Below are 9,091 nucleotides of genomic sequence, written 5' to 3'. Positions count from 1 at the left end.
TCTAATTATTTGTCAAGTAATATAAAATAAAATTTTAATTATTTTATATTTTTATGTTACAGTTTAAAATTTTATTTAAATATGATTTTTTAATATTATAAAAATTTCTTACATAATCATTAATCTTATTGAATAAAGAATACTCATATTTTTGTATTTATATATTTTATATTTAATTATTTAAGAATAAAAGATTCTGTTACCATTTAAAGTATTGTGTATTAAAGTATTGTCATTTAAATTATTTATTTATGTACTAGGATATTCTGTATTTATTAGAGTCCATCAATGTTCTTCTTTCATATTAGCCTTTGATTTTCATCTAATCAAATCTAACGATCTATATAAATATGGTGCATCCAATAAATACATAATTGTTGTGCTCGTTTTAGACATATCCAATTTTTATTTCATGATTATTTTTTCTCTTAGAAAGCGCAACATAAAAAAGATTATGAGCAAATACAGATATTGAAAGATGTAATCCAATTGTATCAATAGTTTGTCCTTATAAATGATGTCACGCATTCATTGGCATTTTCAACTAATTGCATGGCAAATCGAGTAGAATATAAAAATATTGAGTAAATAGTCAAAATGGTCCTAAAAGATCATGCGATTTTTAATTTGGCTCCCGAAAATTTTTTTTAATTAAATTTATTTTCGAAAGATTTTCAGTTAGTCACGTTAGTCCTTTTGTCAATTCTCTTGCTAACGCCGTTAAGTTGACATGATACATCAAAGATACACGTCAGCATACAAAATGACACTGTTTTAAGTGTGTGAGCAGCTATTATAGAAACGGCACTGTATAGAATGGGTAGGAAGACAAAACGCTTAACTCCTCACACTTCAAACACACTTATATTCACTCTCAGTCAAAAAATTCCATGTTCTTGTTGCTTTCTGAATCCAGCAACAAAGTTCTGTGGAAGACGATTGAAACTGGATTCCGAAGCACGATCATACGGTGGGTGTCGTGTGTGTCTTCTCCGGTGACAATAGGTTCTTATTTCGCAAACAAGATAGGAAGGAAGGCAACATTGTCGGCGCTACTGCAAGGTATGAAAAACTTTTTTTTGGTAACCTATATCCTATCTTTGATTGCAAAAGAGAATGAGATTCTGCTAGTTGTATTTTACTTGAATGAAATATTGTTCAATTTTGTCCTAATATTATTTGTACCCTAGTGATTTGGTTTGCAATGGAGCAAGTATCTCTATTTTTTTTTATGTTGATAATGATGTGTTTGTTGTGGTGAAAAAACTCTTTTTGAATGTGTTTAGGCTTGATTTTGTAGGTGATTTATGATTTAGCGTTGTTATTTTGGAATTTGGTTAGGATTTACGAACGGTGATCGGTAGAGGTAAACATGCATTAGGCTAAGTTTTTGAAAACAAAGTTAATGGAATGTATTGTTTTCAATTACGTAGTGCAAAGAATGTGAATGATAGTTTTTTTTTAATTTGAAATCATGTTTACAAAGACTTCAATTTTTCTCTAATTATCTGTATTGGTCTGCTTCCCAGGAATAAAATCATGCATTGTCATGAGATAAAAATTTGTTCACGTTCTAAATAGCATGAAAAATAATCCTTGGTACAACCATGTGAAACAACAATGTATAATGTCTCTATCAATAAGTTTACTTGTATGATATTATTTAGGTAATACTCATAGAGAATATAAATGCTCATTTTTCTTGTATGCTATTACTATTGAATTAAACTTTTTTTTTGTTGTCAAAACTCTTGTAATCAGATAATGTACATTACAGAATTGTTTGTCATTTTGGGTTTAGGTTGAGTTTTATCTTTATTCCTTTGTAGATGGAATGGCCTCCAATGACATTTGTGTTTCACCACAGTGGAACATTTAAAACCGATAAAAGGAGAAGAATGACTTATAAATCAGATCACACAGAAGTGTTAATGGGTGTTGAAGCAGATATAATAGATTTTTTTTTGTGAAGGGGTATTATAAGGAGTTAGGGTATGTTAAGCCGAACAACTGCATTTGGAAGGTTCCCTGGTTGTCTCTGGAATTTGGCTTGAAAAAGTTAGACGTTGATGCTGATTTGATTGCGATGATCAAGTCTTATAGGAGAAATAACAATGTTATTAACATATACTTTGAGCATGGGATTTCAGAACCACAACTGGTGGAGGGCGTGAGTAAGAAGTAGCTGTACTTGCAGATTTTATGACGTTTGTTCCTACTCCAGGATTCAAACCTCCTAGGAAAAAGGATAAGCTTACTTGATGCTGATATCTGAACATTATGTGATTAGGACTAGTGATATATTTTTTGTATAGGGCTCTCTTATTTCCATTAAAAACATTGTGGGTGGTTTCAATGTTAAGTCCCTTATGTTTTGGTTTAGCCCTTTGATTACATTAATATGGTTAGTTTTTTGGATATCGATCAGAAAATTATGATCAAACAATGTTGCTATTTCAGTTTCAATATATGGAAATATTTTGTTTTTCTACATATCATTATAATCTTGTGTCATTAGGTACAATTGTGTAATGTGTTTACTGATTTCATAAAGTGTTAAGTTCAACCATTATTTTGAAGTTCAATTAACCAGGTTACAATTTAAAGGATAACATTGCTAAAATAAAATTTAGAAAAACAAGTTGCTCAATTAAAGGCTAAATTGAATACGATAAGACATATCTTCTAGTTCTTGTTCATACCAAATTACATGCCTAAATACAAATTAATTACACTATCACTTGAAATAAAAAATGTGCAAATTAATCCCACAACTAAAATCACAATTATCAATCCAATGAACATAAATGTCATTAGCATTCTTGCAAATCTCACTTTTGCTTCCAAACTCTCCATTCTCCATGAATTGTTTACTTTTCACTCATCATGATTGCTCTCTACTTCCACATTAATTTTTGCATCTCCATTTTCTCTGTCATATTCATCTTCATCAATCCACTTGAAGAAGTTGCAATGGCTGCCCTTCTACAGAAATTTAAGGAATCTTATAATTGAAAACCCCCACAACTAGTAAGGATGTTAAAGATAAAGGAATTTATGAGAACAACTCACTTGGTATCTTGGACATGTATGAAACAATCTATCTAGGTTCTCTGAAGTTTCAGATTTCTTAATCAATGTCTTCAACCCACAATGACATATCAGGTCTTCATTCTTCCTCTTTCTTCGCATAAACGAGCTAGACCCATAGCTACCAACTGATTGACAGGAGACCCTTCCATGATGACCTCCGTTTCCACCACCCATCATGCTGGTGAGCTCCAATATTGGTCTTTTTACTCTCAGCCCACAGTATCTAGAGTGAGTTAACACCTTCACTATTACAACCCAACCAAAGCTATTCTCAGCCCACAACAAGATCACAGCCCAAAAAAATAACCTGGAGGCCAAAAAACTAGTGGAACAGCCCCCTTCGAAGTCTACTTTGGTTCCAAAAAACAATTCCTCTCAGCCCAAACCAAATCCTACTTTTAAGCCCATACCAAAGCCTTGCTTAGTTGCCCCAGAGCCCTCCAACATCCCAGCCTTTGGAAAAAACAAAGAGAAGGTCAGGGAAGGTGCTAAAACAAGATCTAGAAGATAAGTTAATGTAACCACATTAGATATTGATGCTGACTCTGATGACTCATATGAGAGTTCTGAGGACAGTCTATACCAACCTGAAAAAATTATGGGAGACCAATACAGTGACAGTGACAGTGACAGTATGGGAGAAATTGGCACCCATTCAGCTTCCAATAAGGGTAATTTTAGAGAAAGACAAGGATCTACTTCGTTGGAAGATCGGGATAAAGCAATTGACACCAATTATTCTAGCTATGAGGACCTCGAATTTGATAAGAGCACTGAAATGACTCTTGCTATTAGAATTCAAAATAATATAGCACACTATTTTTTGCTAAATTAAAATGAATAGGTGGTCAGATTTTATTTATTTATTATGCTTTATTTGATGGTCAGGTTTGAAGATTGAAGATGAATATAAAGCAAACTATGAAGGTGGATTTGATGCTAACTCGTGGCACTCGGAAGAATCGGACAAGGTGTTGGACTCTGACGATGAGGAACCATGTGTGTTTCCAAGATATAATGACAAGACAAGATTTGAAAATTTGAAGTTTGAGCAAACATGACTTTGTGGCTGCCATTACAGACCATACAATACAATGGGATATGACTATAACATTCATTAAGAATGACAAAATTAGATGTAGGGTTGTTTGTAAGAATGAAGACTGTCCTTAGTTAGTATATTATGTACTCAACAAACAAGACGGATCATAGTAGATTAAGACTCTTGTTGATAACCATACATGTGAAAGAAAGAGAAAAAATAGGGCTGCCAACCAAGAGTGGACTGTGAAGAAGTTGTATCCTAAGCTTAGAAAGCATCCTATAATGAAGCATAGGGAGGTTTACGCTTGGTTTGTTAGGAAGTGTAACATTAGGCAGAACAATACATGCATCACAAGGAATTTGAAACAAGCTAGAAAAATTGTGCAAGGTGATGAGATAGCACAATATGGAAGAATTCGGGATTATTCACATAAATTGCTCACAGCTAACCCTGACTCTAGTGTTAAGGTTGGTGTCATTCCTATGCCTGAGGGGCCCCACAGTTTGAGCGATTTTATGTTTGCCTCGATGCTTGTAAAAAAGTGTTTATAGTGGGATGTAAACCATTGATAGGCTTAGATAGTGCCTTTCTAAAGATTTTGCATGGATGATAGATTCTGACTGCATGTGGCCAAGATGCTAACAATCACATATTCGTGATTGCATATGCTATAGTAGATGTGGAGAATAAAGACAACTGAAAATAGTTCTTGGAACTTCTGCACTCTGACCTTGGAGACTAAAAAGAGCATAAATAAAATTTCACTCAGACATGCAGAAGGTAAGGAAGCTTAGACGAAGGCGTATTTTAGTGATGTGCCCAAGTTTAGTAACATTTGCAACAATATGTGTGAATCGTTCAACGCAAAAATCAAACACGAAAGACACAAGCATATATTGACATTGGTTGAAGAAATCAGAAGAATTATCATGAAGAGCATGATTGATAACTGACTGAAGCTTAATGGGTTATCAAGGCATTCTTTCTCCGATGCAACAAAGTAGACTTGAGGGATTGATTAAGCTATCTAGGAATTGGGTTCCTCATTGTTCTGGTGATGAAAAAGAACGTCGTTATGAGGTACAAGACTGGCTAACTAGTATGGTTATGGACTTGGGTAATCACACATGCACCTGTAGGTTCTGGCAACTCACAGGTATATATTCCAACTCAATTTTGTTATACTCGTACGATGTCAAAAATATCAATTAAGGAATTCTTTTATTTTTGTTCTAATTTGTTCTTAATTTTTTCTGTTCCTGATTTTTATTATGATTTTTAGTTTGTTCTTGATTCTTGGTTGAGATTTTTTATGTTTTTGTTTTGCAAGTTTGAGTTTAGAAAACAGTACAAGAAAGAGCTGAGCACCCAAACAGCAAATCTGTTGCAGTTATGAGTGTTTATTTATGTGGAATATTGTTCAGTACTTGTTTTTAAAAAAATTGAATTAGTTTTCAAATTATTTTTAACTTGTTTAAATTTTAACTTCTTTTGTCGTTACAATTTCAAAACAATTAGGTTAGCAAGGTTGGTGGTAGCAGGTAAAAATCAATTACTTGTTTTTAACTTAAAATTCAATCACACATTAGTTATCTCCACTTTTACTTTCTCTCTAGTTTTGTACTTATTCTTTGTTCATTTTCTCGGTTGATTATGTCTATAAAGCTAATTATCAATTGTTCATATCTTATTTTAAGAAAAAATTAAAGTCACATACAAAACAAAAATTCAAAGAGTATGATGATACCAAACATTGATAGGGTGAACATTCTCTGTAAGTTTTATAGTCTATTTTCAGTTCTTTCGAAATTTTAATACTTGAGAAAAAGTGAACAAATTTATATGTTGATTTGGCCAGTAGTGGGTCAAATTTTAATTTGGATTAAGCTTACTAAGTGCTTGTTTGGACGCCATTATTTTGATAAAAAAATATATTTTTTTCAATGAAAAAAGATATTTTTCTATTTTTTACCGTGTTTGGCAAATTTCTAGTAGTAAAAGTAAAAGCACTAGAAAAATAAAAAAAAAAATCTTTTTTAAGAAGCTGTAATTTACATCTTTTTTTAAAAGATCTTTTTTCCTTAAAAAAAGATATTTTTCATATAATAAATAAACAAAAAAATACTTTTAAATTGTTATATCCAAACATACTTGATAGATAAAAAGATCTTTTTACATGAGATACCCAAACATAAAATTACTTTTACTTTTCCATAAGATCTTTTAAAAAAAGATAACTCAAAAAAATATCTTTTTTTTAGAAGTTCACCCAAACAATCCCTAAGTCAACTGCATAGGCCATTAAGAGTAATAAGATATGATATATAGTTTATTGAACATAAAATGTTCTTAATTGGCTTTAATTTTTTTTTATAAGTGTGCAAACAATACTTTAAGACAAGTTTCTAGTCATAATGTGAATATACACTTAATTTTTTTTTTCTGTTTGCAGAATATGGGAGTTACTGTTCTATAGTGCAGTTGGTTATTATACTTTTTTTATATTTTAATTTTATCTTTTTTACTTGTTTGATCCGTTAGTATTAGTTATATATGCTTTTGTTCTTTTCTGTTGTAGGAGAAGGATGATGATGAGTGAATTTATAAAAAAAAAAAAATTAAGTTTATAACGGATTTACCGTCATATTTATCCGCTGATAATTATTAATTTAGTTATTAGTAAATAACATACTATTGTCGGATTTACCGGGAGATAAATCTGATGGTAAAAGTTATTGGCGGAAATTTTTCGATGGTAATTAGTGGTGGATAAGAAAATCCGCCGGTAAATAATTACCGACGAGATTTATACCATCAGATTTATTCAACGGTAAATCCGACAGTATCCAGCAATTTTCTCGTAGTGCAAGATGAGGTGTGACGGTGAGGTGGGCAACGTGCGGAGGGAGGTGGGCACGTGAGCGACGGCGATGTGTTCAAACAAAGATTCTACGGTGAGGAGAAGAAGGCGAGTGGTAGCTGGTGGTGGGGATGATGGTGGGGGCTGCTCTTGTCTCTACTAGGATTTCCATTTAGGTTTGGTTTGTAAATTCACTAAATTGAGTGTGAGAGATTAAAGAAAAATGATGAGTATTGTCAGATTTACCGTCGAATTCATTAAATAAATTCGCCGGTAATTATTTTATCATCAGATTTATCGTCGTCCTGGAGTTGACGATAAAAATAGCACCAGAAACTATTTACCAGCAAATTATTTTCGTCCGACGCTAAACACTAACAAATTTTACGTCAGTTTTTTCAATAGATTTGTTGAGAATGAGTTGATGATTACAGTCGGATTAATTCGATTGTAACTTTGGCGCCATTTCACGTGTTTAGGTGCCAAGTTACCCTCGGATTTGTCCGCCAGTAAATCCATCAGTAGTTTTTTTATTTTTAGGGTTAAGTACAATTTTTGTCCCTAAGATATAAGCCGAAAATTTTTTCGCCCCCAACTTTTTTTGCATACAAAATCGTCTCTAAGGTTCAATGTAGTTTTAAAATTGTCATTTTGACCTATATCTTAAAATTCTGGACTAAATTACCCCTAACCAAAAAAATTATAAAATAAAAAAAGAAAAAGAACAGAGAAGCTCTCAACCTCTTCTCGAAGCTCCACTCTTGTTCTTCCCACACCCCACTCTCCTTCTTCACATTTCCACCACTCTTCAAAGCATGTGCCAGCCTCTCTTCACCTTCCCACTCTCAAATCCTCCATGCCCATGTTCTCAAAATCAATTTCCAATAATACCCTTACGCCTCCACCACCCTTCCGCTGCCTACGCATTGAAAGCGATGTTCTTATCCGATGCTCTCAAGTTGTTCAAGGAAATGCCGCAATGGAATGTTGTGTGTTTCAATGCGGTGCTTTCTGGGCTCTCGCAAAATAGACCTCCAGGGGTGGCTTTGAGGGTGTTCCGGTGAATTAGGTTCTCGACCTTGAGGCCCAGCTCCATCACCATATTGTGTTTGCTCTCTGATTGCGATGTGTGGATCCATGTTGTTCAGGTGCATTGCTTGGCGGTGAAGCTGGGGGTTGAATTTGATGTTTATGTTGCCATTTCGCTCGTCAATGCGTATTCAAATTGTGGTGACGTTTCTGCGGTTGAGGTGTTCAAAGAAATGCCTCTGAAGAGTGTGTTGAGTTATAATGTGTTTGTTTCTGGGTTGTTGCAAAATAGGATTCCTCGTTTGGTTTTGGATGTGTTTAAGGACACGATGATGGTGGGTTTTTAGAGTTAAACCCAATTCTGTGACTTTGGTGTCTACGCGTTTTGCTTGTGCTACCTTATTGTATGCTTGTTTTGGTAGACAGGTTCATGGGCTTGCTTTAAAATTTGCTTCATATGATGAAGTTATATTGGTTACTGCACTTGTGGACATGTATTCCAAGTGTGGTTGTTGGCGTGCTCCTTTCAATGTCTTCAATGCAGCTGAAGGGAACAATAGGAACTTGATCACTTGGAACTCCATGATTTCTGGGATGATGCCGAATGCAGTGTGATATAGGTGTTGGTTTATTTGAGAAAATGGTGTCAGAAGGATTGCAAGCCAATTTGCCGCTGCTCCTCGCTGTGATGAAGAAGAAGAAGAAAAAGAAGAAGAGAATGGTATTTTGGTCCGAAGGACGGTTTTAAAAGTACGATAAACTTTAGGGACGATTTTGTATACAAAAAAAAAGTTGGGGACAAAAATCGTACTTAAACCTTATTTTTATTTTTTTTGGCACAGTTAAACTACAATTAGTAGTTAAATTAAAAGTTTTGTTAACGAAATTGCTAGAAACAATTCAAAATTACCAAAAATCAACAAATTATTTATTAAAAATAAATGGTCTAAATATAATAAAATGTCATAGAAGTAGAATACAATGAAGCAGACATAAAAAAAATATAAATCCCTAAACCCTACAGATTCCGGTAATCGTCGTCGTTGTCATCGGGGTCCCCCTGC

General features: G+C 33.6%; 1 pseudogene; it reads left to right on the top strand.

Moving 5' to 3' along the window:
• On the top strand, positions 3,692-8,884 carry LOC107615975 (annotated as a pseudogene).

Source organism: Arachis ipaensis, chromosome B09 (genome assembly GCF_000816755.2).
Source record: "Arachis ipaensis cultivar K30076 chromosome B09, Araip1.1, whole genome shotgun sequence".
In the NCBI taxonomy this organism is placed as follows: Eukaryota; Viridiplantae; Streptophyta; class Magnoliopsida; order Fabales; family Fabaceae; genus Arachis; species Arachis ipaensis.
Note: the sequence above shows the minus strand (reverse complement) of the source record. Positions and strands in the feature narration are given on the sequence as shown.